Raw genomic sequence first — 10,593 nt, forward strand, 5'->3', positions numbered from 1 at the left:
CCCTTGCCTGGAAGTCATTTTTAAGTAAAAATTTCCCCTCACGTGTGTTACACTAGGGAAGGCTCCCACACTCACAGGGAAAAGCAAGCAAACATCAAAATGTCTCTTCCATCAATTTTTCTCTGTCAGAAGGATCCAATGGCCCCAGGTCTCTCTGGAAATTTCTTGGATACTGCAAGGGAAACATACTGACTGTGAACCTGAATATTTGACCTTCTTGGCAAAATTAGCATTGTCTCTCTTTTGGCACTAACAGGATGTGCGCTGGCAGCTGCCTGAAAATCCATCCAATTGATATTTTCCTACTTCTGACATCAATAGGTTTGGTCAAATCTTTCAGGTTTCTGACACAAGCAGGTGGCTTGCAACCCCATCGAGCTGGATCATTTCCATTAAAATGTCAAATAATCTAGGTAACAACAGTATGGCTCTCAGCAATCTTAGATAATTTCACAGCCAGTTTCCTCTGAATCAGACCCAATAGGAGCCAGGAATGTGTTCATAAGGCTCTGAAAGTGCAATGAAATATACTGGCTATGACTTTGGAAATTAGGCCCTGTGTGCAAACCTGGAGTTCTCACATCTTAGACTTTAGATAGTTCCTGACAGATAGATGCCTGAAAAACACCCACTTTTATGTCTTTCATGCATTTAAGTAACATAGTTATCCCAGATTTCTGTGTGATGAGAGTAACACACTGGTTGAAAATCCTTGCTTGAAGGTGATTTTTCAGTAACAATTTCCCATGACTGTGTTACTGTAGGGAAGACCCCCAAACTCACAGGAAAAAGAAAACAACCAACCAAATGTCTATTCTATAAAGTTTTCTCTTTAGGAGAGATCCAATGATCCTCTGCCTGTCTGGAAAATTCTTGGATACTACAGGGACACATACTGAGTGTGAATCTGCATCCTTGAATCTGTTGGCAAAATTAGCAAATTTTGTCGGTTGGATCTAAAAGAGTGCGGCCTTAGCAACTGCCTGAAGATTCATCCAATTGGTCTCTTCCTAATAATGACAGTGATAACATTGGTCAAACCTTTGAGGTTTCTAAAGCAAGCAGGCGGCTCACTACTCCAATCTGCTGGCCCATTTCCAGTGTAATGTCACCTCATCTAGTTAAGCACTGTATGACACCCAGCCCTCTCAGACATACTCCTGCATCCTGTTTCCTCATGGGCAGGCCCAGTTTGAATAAGGAATGTGTTTAAAGCCTTGGAAGGTGCAGGGAAACACAGTACCCTAACTCTGGAAGTTAGGACCCTGGGAAAGCCTTGAAGTCTCATGCCTTGAGTTCTAGACAGTTCCTGATAGATAGAGGCCTAAAAATACACTCTGTATGGATGCCTTTCCGTCCTCGAAGGAACATAGCTTTCCCAACATTCTGTGTGCTGAGAGTCACACGGTGCTTGAAAACACTTGCTTGTAGGCCATTGGTCAGTAGAAAATTCCCCTGAAGGTGCAATGGTAGGGAAGGCTCCCACACTCACTGGGAAAGGCAAACCAACATCCAAACGTGTACTCCATAACATTTTGTCTTTAGGTGCGATCAAGTGAGCCTAGGTCTGTCTGGAGAATTCGTGGGTATTGTGGGGACACATCATGAGTGTGAACTTGTATATATGAACTTGGTGGCAAAATTCTCATTTTCATCTCCCACACTCATTTTGGGACCACATTGGTTCTAAAATGGTGCAGTGTAGCAAATCCTTGAAAATCCATCCAATTGCTGTTTTCTTACTTTTGACAGTGATAGATTTGTCCACCCTTTGGAATTTCTGAAGCAAGCAGGTTGCTCACCACTCCAGCCACTAACTGATTTCCATTGTACTGACACCTCATGCAGGTAAGCACAGTATGCTGCCCAACACACTCGGATACATTCGTGCAGCCTGTTTCTTCAGGAGCAGTCCCAGGATATACTTGGAAAGTGTTTACAAGGCTTGAAAAGTTCATGGAAACACACTGCCCTGACTCTGGGTGTTAGGATCCCTAGGAAAGACTGAAGGTCTCACGACTTAGAATGTAGACAGCTCCTGATAGATAGAGGGCTGAAAGCACTCTCTGTTGATGCATTTCTTTTCTTGAAGGAACATAACTTTCCAAACATTTTGTGTGCAGAGAGACACACACGGCTTGAATATGCTGGCATGGAGGTCATTTTTCAGTAGCACTTTCCCCTGATGGTGTGACCATGGGGATGCCGCACTCTCCATTTTTAGAGAAAGACAAATTAGCATTCCAACGTCTGTTCCATCACATTTTCTCAGTAGGATCGATCCACTGAGACTAGTTCTGTCTGGAAACTTTGTGGATACTGCATGGAGACATCCTGAGTCTGGACATGGATACCGGATTTTGGGGGCAAAAATAATATTTTTTCTCTTGATTTGGGAAAATGCTACGGCCTTGCAACTGCTTGGAAATCCATCCAATTGCTGTTTTCTTCCTTCTGACAATGATAGCTTTGGTCCATCCTTTGGGATTTCTGAATCAAGCAGGCGACTCACCACTCCTACCCTCTGGCCCATTCCCAGAGGAATGTCATCTCATCTAGGTAAGCACAGTATTGGTACCATACAATCTCAGACACTCTCCTACAGTCTGTTTCCTCATGGGCCATCCCTATATGAGCTAGGATGTCTTTGGGAGGCTTGGAAGGTGTAGGAAAAATAGTGCCTTGACTCTGGTAGTTAGGTCCCCTGGACAAGCCTGGAGGTCAATGTTAGATTCTAGACAGTTACTAATAGATATAGGCCTAATAACACACTCTCTGTTGATGCCTTTTCTTCCTTGAAGAAACATACTTTTCCCTGCATTCTCTGTGCTGGGGATCACACACTGCTTGAGAACGCTCTTTGGAGGTCATTTTTCAGTAGAAACTTCCTCTGACAGTGCAACCTTAGGGAAGGCCCCCACACTCACTGGAAAAGGCAAACCAACATCCAAACTTCTGTTGCATCACATTTTGTCTCTAGGAGTGATCCAGAGAGCCTAGGTCTGTCTGGAAAATCGTGTATACTGCAGGACCACATCCTAAGTGTGAACCTGGATACTGGAACTGGTGGCACAATTCACATTTCTCTTTCGGTTTGTCCTAAAACTGTGTGGCCTGGCACCTGCTTGAAAATCCATCTAATTGCTGTTTTCTTACTTTGAAGAGCAATAACTTTGGTTCACCCTTTGGGATTTCTGAAGCAAGCAAGGAGATCACCACTCCTAGTCATGGGCCTATTTCCAGTGGAATGTCACCTTATCTAAGTAAGCACATAATGGCCCCTCTGTATACTCAGACACACGCCCACAGTCTGTGTCCTCATGGACAGTCCCAGTGTGACCTAGGAATATGTTTACAAAGCATTAAAAGGGCAAAGAAGACACTGCCCTGACTCTGGAAGTTCCATTCTCTGGGAAGGCTGGAGGGCTCTTGTTAGAATCAAAACAGTTCTTCATAGATAGAGCCCTGAAAACACACTCTCTGTTGATACCCTTCCTTCCTCGAAGAAACAGTACTTTCCCAGTATTCTGTGAACTGAGAGTCACACATTGCTTGAAACCGTTTGCTTGCAGGTCATTTTTCAGTAGCAATTTCTTGTGATGTTGTGACAGTAAGGATGTCCTCTACACTCACAGGGTAAGGCAATCCAAGATCCAAACATCTGTTCCATCACATTTTCTCTATCAGAGCAGCCAGTGAGCCTAGGTCTTTGTGAAATATGGGTAGATACAGCAGAGACACCTCCTGAGTCTGACAGTGGATACCGGAACTTGATGGTCAAATTTGCAACTGCTAGAAAATCCATACAATTGCTTTTTTTTTTTTTTTTAAATTTCTAACAGTGGTCACTTTTGACCCACCTTTGGGATTTCAGAAGCAAGAAGGCAGCTCGCAAGTGCTGCTGATGGCCTATTTGCAATGGAATGTCACCTCACCTGGGTAACAACAGCATGGCACCCTGCAGTCTGAACACATTCCTGCAGCCTGTTTCCTCATGGGCAGTTCTGGGATGATGTAGGAAGGTGGTTAAAAGCCTGGGTTAGTGCAGGGAAACACACTGCCCTGACTCTGCAAGTTAGGTCCTCAGGGTAAGACTGGAGGTCTCACATCTTAGAAATCTAGACAATTCTTGATAGATAAAGGACTGAAAATTCATTCTCTGCTGATGCCTGTCTTTCCTTGAAGGAACATTGTTTTCCCAACATTCTGCTTCCTGAGTGTCACACACTTGCTTGGAGGTCATTTATCACTAAGAATTTCCCCTGAAGATGTGACTGGAGGGAAAGCCCCACAAACACAGTAAAAGGGAACCACATTCAAATGTCTGTTCCATCACGTTTGCTCTGTAGGTGAGATATAGTGAGCCTAGTCCTATCTGGAAAATTCTTGGATACTGCAGGGACACATCATGAATGTGAATCTTGATAGCAGATCTTGGTGGCAAAATTTGCATTATCCTCTCCATTGGGCTTAAAACGTTGTGGCCTAACAACTGCTTGAAAGTTCATTTAATATCTGTTTTCTTACTTCTGACAATGATAGCTTTGTTCCAGCTTTCTGGATTTCTGAAGCAACAGGCGGTTCATAACTCCTAGTCCCTGGCCCATTTCCAGTGGAATGTCAGTTCATTTGGTAAGGGCAGAATGACACACAGCACACACGGACACTCTTCCATCGCCTGTTTCATCATGGACATTCCTGAGTGATCTTGGAATGTGCTTACAAGGCTCAAAATTTGCAGGGAAACACTGCCCAGACTCTGGAAGATGGGTCCTCTGGACAAGCCTGGAGATCTCACATCTTAGAATATAGACAGATCCTGATAGATAGAGGCCTGAAAACACACTCTCTATTGATGCCTTTCCTTCCTCAAATGAACGTAGCTTTCCCAGCATTCTGTGTGCTGAGAGTCACATACTGCTTGAAAATGCTTGCCTGGAAGTTGTTTTTCAGTAGCAATTTCCCTTGATGGTTTGACCATAGGGAAGTCCACCACACTCACAGGAAAAGGCAAAACATCATCCAAACGTCTGTTCCATCATGTTTCTCTGTAGGAGAGATCCTAGGGTTAGGGTTAGGGTTAGGGTTAGCCTAGGTCTGTCTTGAAAATTCTTCAGTGCTGTGGGGACACATCCTGCGTGTGAACCTGGGTAATGGACCTTGGTGGCAAATTTCGCATTTTCCTCTAGGTTGGCCCTAAAATGTTGGGAAAGCAATGGCCCTTTGAGTAAGGAAAGGCGTCACCAGAGAGTGTGTTTCCAGGCCTCTATCTATTAGGAACTGTCTAGATTGTAAGACGTGAGACCTCCAGTCTTGCCCAGATGACCTAACATCCCGAGTCAGGGGATATGTTTCCATACAATCTCTGAGCCTTGTAAATACATTCCTAGGTCATACCAGGACTGCCAAGGAGGAAACAGGCTGTCAGAGTGTGTCTGAGAGAGCTGGGTGCCATGTGGTGCTACCTATATTATGTGACATTTCACAGGAAAGGAACCACCAGATAGAAGTGGCAAGCAGACTGCTTGCTTCAGAAATTACATGGGTGAACCATATCTGTCACTGTCAGAAATAAGAAAACAAGTACTGGATGGATATTTAAGCAGTGGCTATGCCAAACCATTTTAGTGCCAACTGAGAGAAAAAGGTGAATTTTGTCCTGTATTCAGGTTCACACTCAGGATGTGACCCCACAGGATCCAAACTTTTCCAGATAGACCTGGGTTCACTGGACATCTCTAACAGAGAAAACGTGATGGAACAGGTATTTGGATGCTTGCTTGTCTTGTGATTGTGGGCGCTTCCCTACTGTCACAGTCTCAGGGGAAATTGCCACTGAAAAATGAACTCCAAGCAAATGTTTTCAAGCAGTGTGTGACTCTCAGCACACAGTACATTGGGAAAGTTATGTTCCTTCAATGAAGGAAAGGCATCAACAGAGAGTGTGTTTCTTATAGCAGGAACTGTTCAGCTTCTAAGATGTGAGAGCTCAGGCCTGATTAAAGGACCTAAGTTCCAGAGTCAGGACAGTGTGTCTTGCTGCACTTTCTGAGACTTCTAAATGCATTCCTAGGGCATACCAGGTCTGCTCCTAAGGAAGGATGCTGAGGGAGTGTATCAGACTGTGCTGGGTGAAATACTGTGGTCACATAGATGAGGTGTCATTCCACTGGAAATGGGCCTGCAGCTAGGAGTTGCAAGTCATTCACATGCTTCAAAAATCCCAAAGTGTGAACCAAAGCTAGCATTGTCAGAAGGAAGAAAACAACATTCAGATGGAATTTCAAGCAGTTGCTCGGCGGCACTCTTTTAGGGCCAAGTGAGAGAAAAATGCATATTTTAACACCAACGTCTGGTATCCAGATTCAAACATAGGTGTTTCCCCGCAGTGTCCACGGATTTTCTAAATAGACTTACATTGATGAATGGCCCCACCAAGAAAACGTGATTGAACAGATGTTTGGAAGTGCTTTTGAACTTACCTGTGAGTGTGGCGCCTTCCCTACAGTCAAACCTCCAGGGGAAATTGCTAATGAAAAATGACCTCCAACAAGCGTTTTCAAGGAGTGTGTGACACTCAGCACACAGAATGTTGAGAAAGCTATATTCCTTTGAGGAAGGAAAGGCATCTCGAGAGAATATGTTATCAGGCCTCTACCTGTCATGAACTGTCTAGATTCAAACATGTGAGTCCTCCAAGTTTCCCAGAGGACCTAAATACCAGAGTCAGGGCAGTGTGTTTCCCACCACTTTCTGAGATTTGTAAACACATTCCTAGGTCAAACCAGATCTGACCATAAAATTCATGCTGCAAGAGTGTGTCTCAGAGTGCTGGGTGACATATTGTGCTAACCTAGATGAGATGACATCTCCCTGGAAAGGGGCCAGTGGCTTGGAGTGGAGAGCCTCCTGCTTGATTCATAAATCCCAAAGGGTGCACCAACACTATCACTGTCAGAAGTAAGAAAACAGCAAGTAGATGCATTTTCAGGCAGTAACTAGGTTTAACCGTTTTAGGGCCAACTGAGAAAACAATGGAAATTTTGCTGCCAAGGTCCAGTATCCAGGTTCAAACATAGGGTGTGTAGGAACAGTATCCATGAGCATTCTAGACAGTTAGGTTGAATGGATTGCTCCTATCAAGAAAACGTGATTGAGCAGACGTCTGGATGATCCTTTGCCTTTTCCTGTGGGTGTGGCGGTCTTCCCTAAGGTCACAACATCAGGGGAAGTTGCTACTGAAAAATTACTTCTAACAAGCCTTTTCAAGCAGTTTGTGACTCTGAGCACACAAAAAGCTGGGAAAATTATGTTCCATCCAGGAAGGTAAGGCATCAACAGAGAGTGTTTTATCAGGCCTCTGTGTATCACAAACTGTATAGACTCAAAGATGTGAGACTTCCAGGTTTGCCCTGAGGACCCAAATTCCAGAGTCAGAGCATTGTATTTCCCTACACTTTCTGAGATTGCATCCAAGTACCATATTTTGGACTCGATTGTTGACCATGATGGCTACTCCATTTCTTTTAAGCGGTTCCTGCCCACAGTAGTAGATATAATGGTCATCTGAGTTAAATTCACCCATTCCTGTCCATTATAATTTGCTGATTCCTAGAATGTCGACATTCACTCTTGCCACATCCTGTTTGACCACTTCCAATTTGCCTTGATTCAAGGACCTAACATTCCAGGTTCCTATGCGATATTGCTCTTTACAGCATTGGACCTTGCTTCTATCACCAGTCACATCCACAACTGGGTACTGTTTTTGCTTTGGCTCCATCCCTTCATTCTATCTGGAGTTATTTCTCCACTGAGCTCCAGTAGGATATTGGACACCTACCGACCTGGGGAGTTCCTCTTTCAGTATCCTATCATTTTGCCTTTTCATACTGTTCATGGGGTCCTCAAGGCAAGAATACTGAAGTGGTTTGCCATTCCCTTCTCCAGTGGACTACATTCTGTCAGACCTGTCCACCATGACCCGTCCGTCTTGGGTGGCTCCACACGTCATGGCTTAGTTTCATTGAGTTAGACAAGGTTATGGTCCATGTGATCAGATTGGCTAGTTTTCTGTGATTATGATTTCAGTGTCTGCCCTTTGATGCCCTCTCACAACACCTACCATCTTATTTGAGTTTCTCTTACCTTGGACGTGGGGTATCTCTTTACAGCTGCTCCAGCAAAGCACAGCCACTCCTCCTTACCTTGGACAATGGGTATCTCCTCAGGCCGCCCCTCCTGACCTTGAATGTGGAGTAGCTCCTCTCGGTCCTCCTGCACCCGTGCAGCTGCTGCTCTGTGGACGTGGGATTGCTCCTCTTGGCCACAGCCCCTGACCTTGGGCATGGGGTAGCTCATCTCAGCCACCTCCCCTGACCTCAGGCATGAGGTAGCTCCTCTCGGCCGCTGCCCCTGGTCTCGGACATGGGGTGGCTCCCCTCAGCCACTACCTCTGACCTTGGGCGAGAGATAGCTCCTCATGGCCATGCTTCTGCATGGTCCGTCACAGCCTGCACCATTTGAATGCCGAGTTCCAAAGAATAGCAAGGAGAGATAAGAAAGCCTTACTCTGATCAATGCAAAGAAATGGAGAATAACAACAGAATGGGAAAGACTAGAGATCTCTTCAAGAAAATTAGAGATACCAAAGGAACATTCCATGCGAAGATTGGGTTCAATAAAGGACAGAAATGCTATGCATCTAACAGAAGCAGAAGCTGTTAAGAAGAGGTGGCAAGAATACACAGAACAACTGTACAAAAAAAGATCTCCATGACCCAGATAATTATGATGGCGTGATCAGTCACCTAGAGCCAGACATCCTGGAATGTGAGGTCAAGTGGGCCTTAGAAAGCATCACTACAAACAAAACTAGTGGAGGTGATGGAATTCCAGTTAAGCTATTTCAAATCCTAAAAGATGATGCTGTGAAAGTGCTGTACTCAATAGGTCAGCAAATTTGGAAAACTCAGCAGTGGCCACATGACTGGAAAAGATCAGTTTTCATTCCAATTCCAAAGAAAGGCAATAACAAAGAATGCTCAAACTACTGCACAATTGCACTCATCTCACACGCTAGTAAAGTAATGCTCAAAATTCTCCAAGCCAGGCTTCAGCAATACATGAGCCGTGAACTTCCAGATGTTCAAGCTGGTTTTAGAAAAGGCAGAGGAACCAGAGATCAAACTGCCAACATCTGCTGGATCATTGAAAAAGCAAGAGAGTCCCAGAAAACATATATTTCTGCTATATTGACTACGCCAAAGCCTTTGATTGTGTGTATCACAATAAACTGTGGAAAATTCTGAAAGAGATGGGACTACCAGACCACCTGACCTGTCTCTTGAGAAACCTATGTGCAAGTCAGGAAGCAACAGTTAGAACTGGACATGGAACAACAGATTGGTTCCAAATAGGAAAAGGAGTATGTCAAGGCTGTATATTGTCTCCCTGCTTATTTAACTTATATGCCGAGTACATCATGAGAAACACTGGGTTGGAAGAAGCACAAGCTGGAATCAAGACTGCCAGGAAAAACATCAGTAACCTCAGATATGCATATGATACCACCCTTATGGCAGAAAGTGAAGAGGAACTAAAAAACCTCTTGATGAAAGTGAAAGAGGAGAGTGAAAAAGTTGGCTTACAGCTCAATATTCAGAAAACTAAGATCATGGCATCTGGTCCCATCACTTCATGAGAAAGAGATTGGGAAACAGTAGAAACAGTGTCATACTTTATTTTTGGGGGCTCCAAAATCACTGCAGATGGTGATTGCAGCCATGAAATTAGAAGATGCTTACTTCTTGGAAGGGTTAAGACCAACCTAGATAGCATATTAAAAAGTGGAGACATTTCTTTGCCAACAAAGCTCCATCTGGTCAAGGCTATGGTTTATCCAGTGGTCATGTATGGATGTACGAGTTGGACTGTGAAGAAAGCTGAGCACTGAAGAATTGATGCTTTTGAACTGTGGTGTTGGAGAAGACTCTTGAGAGTCCCTTGGACTGCAAGGACATCCAACCAGTCCATCCTAAAGGAGATCAGTCCTGGGTGTTCATTGGAAAGACTGATGCTGAAACTGAAACTCCAGTACTTTGGCCACCTGATGTGAAGAGTTGACTCATTGGAAAAGACCCTGATGCTGGGAGGGCTTGGGGGCAGGAGGAGAAGAGGATGACAGAGGATGAGATGGCTGGATGTCATCACCAACTCGATGGTCATGAGTTTGTGTAAGCTCCGGGAGTTGGTGATGGACAGGGAGGCCTGGTGTGCTTCGATTCATGGGGTCCCAAAGAGTCGAATACAGCTGAGCGTCTGAACGGAACTGAACTCTTTCTGAGCATTGTAAACACATTCCTAGGTCATACCAGAAGTGCCCTTAAGAAAAAACAGGCTGCAGGAAGATTTCTGAGATTGCTGGGTGCCATGCTGCACTTACCAAGATGATGTAGCATTCCACTGTAATTGGGCGAGCGGCTACGAGTTGCTAGCTGCTTACTTGCTTCAGAAATCCCAAAGGGTGTACCAAGTGATCACTGCCAGAAGTAAGAAACCAGCAGCTAAATGCATTTCCAGGTAGTTGTTATG

This window comes from Muntiacus reevesi, unplaced genomic scaffold (assembly GCF_963930625.1).
Source record: "Muntiacus reevesi unplaced genomic scaffold, mMunRee1.1 SCAFFOLD_154, whole genome shotgun sequence".
NCBI lineage: Eukaryota > Metazoa > Chordata > Mammalia > Artiodactyla > Cervidae > Muntiacus > Muntiacus reevesi.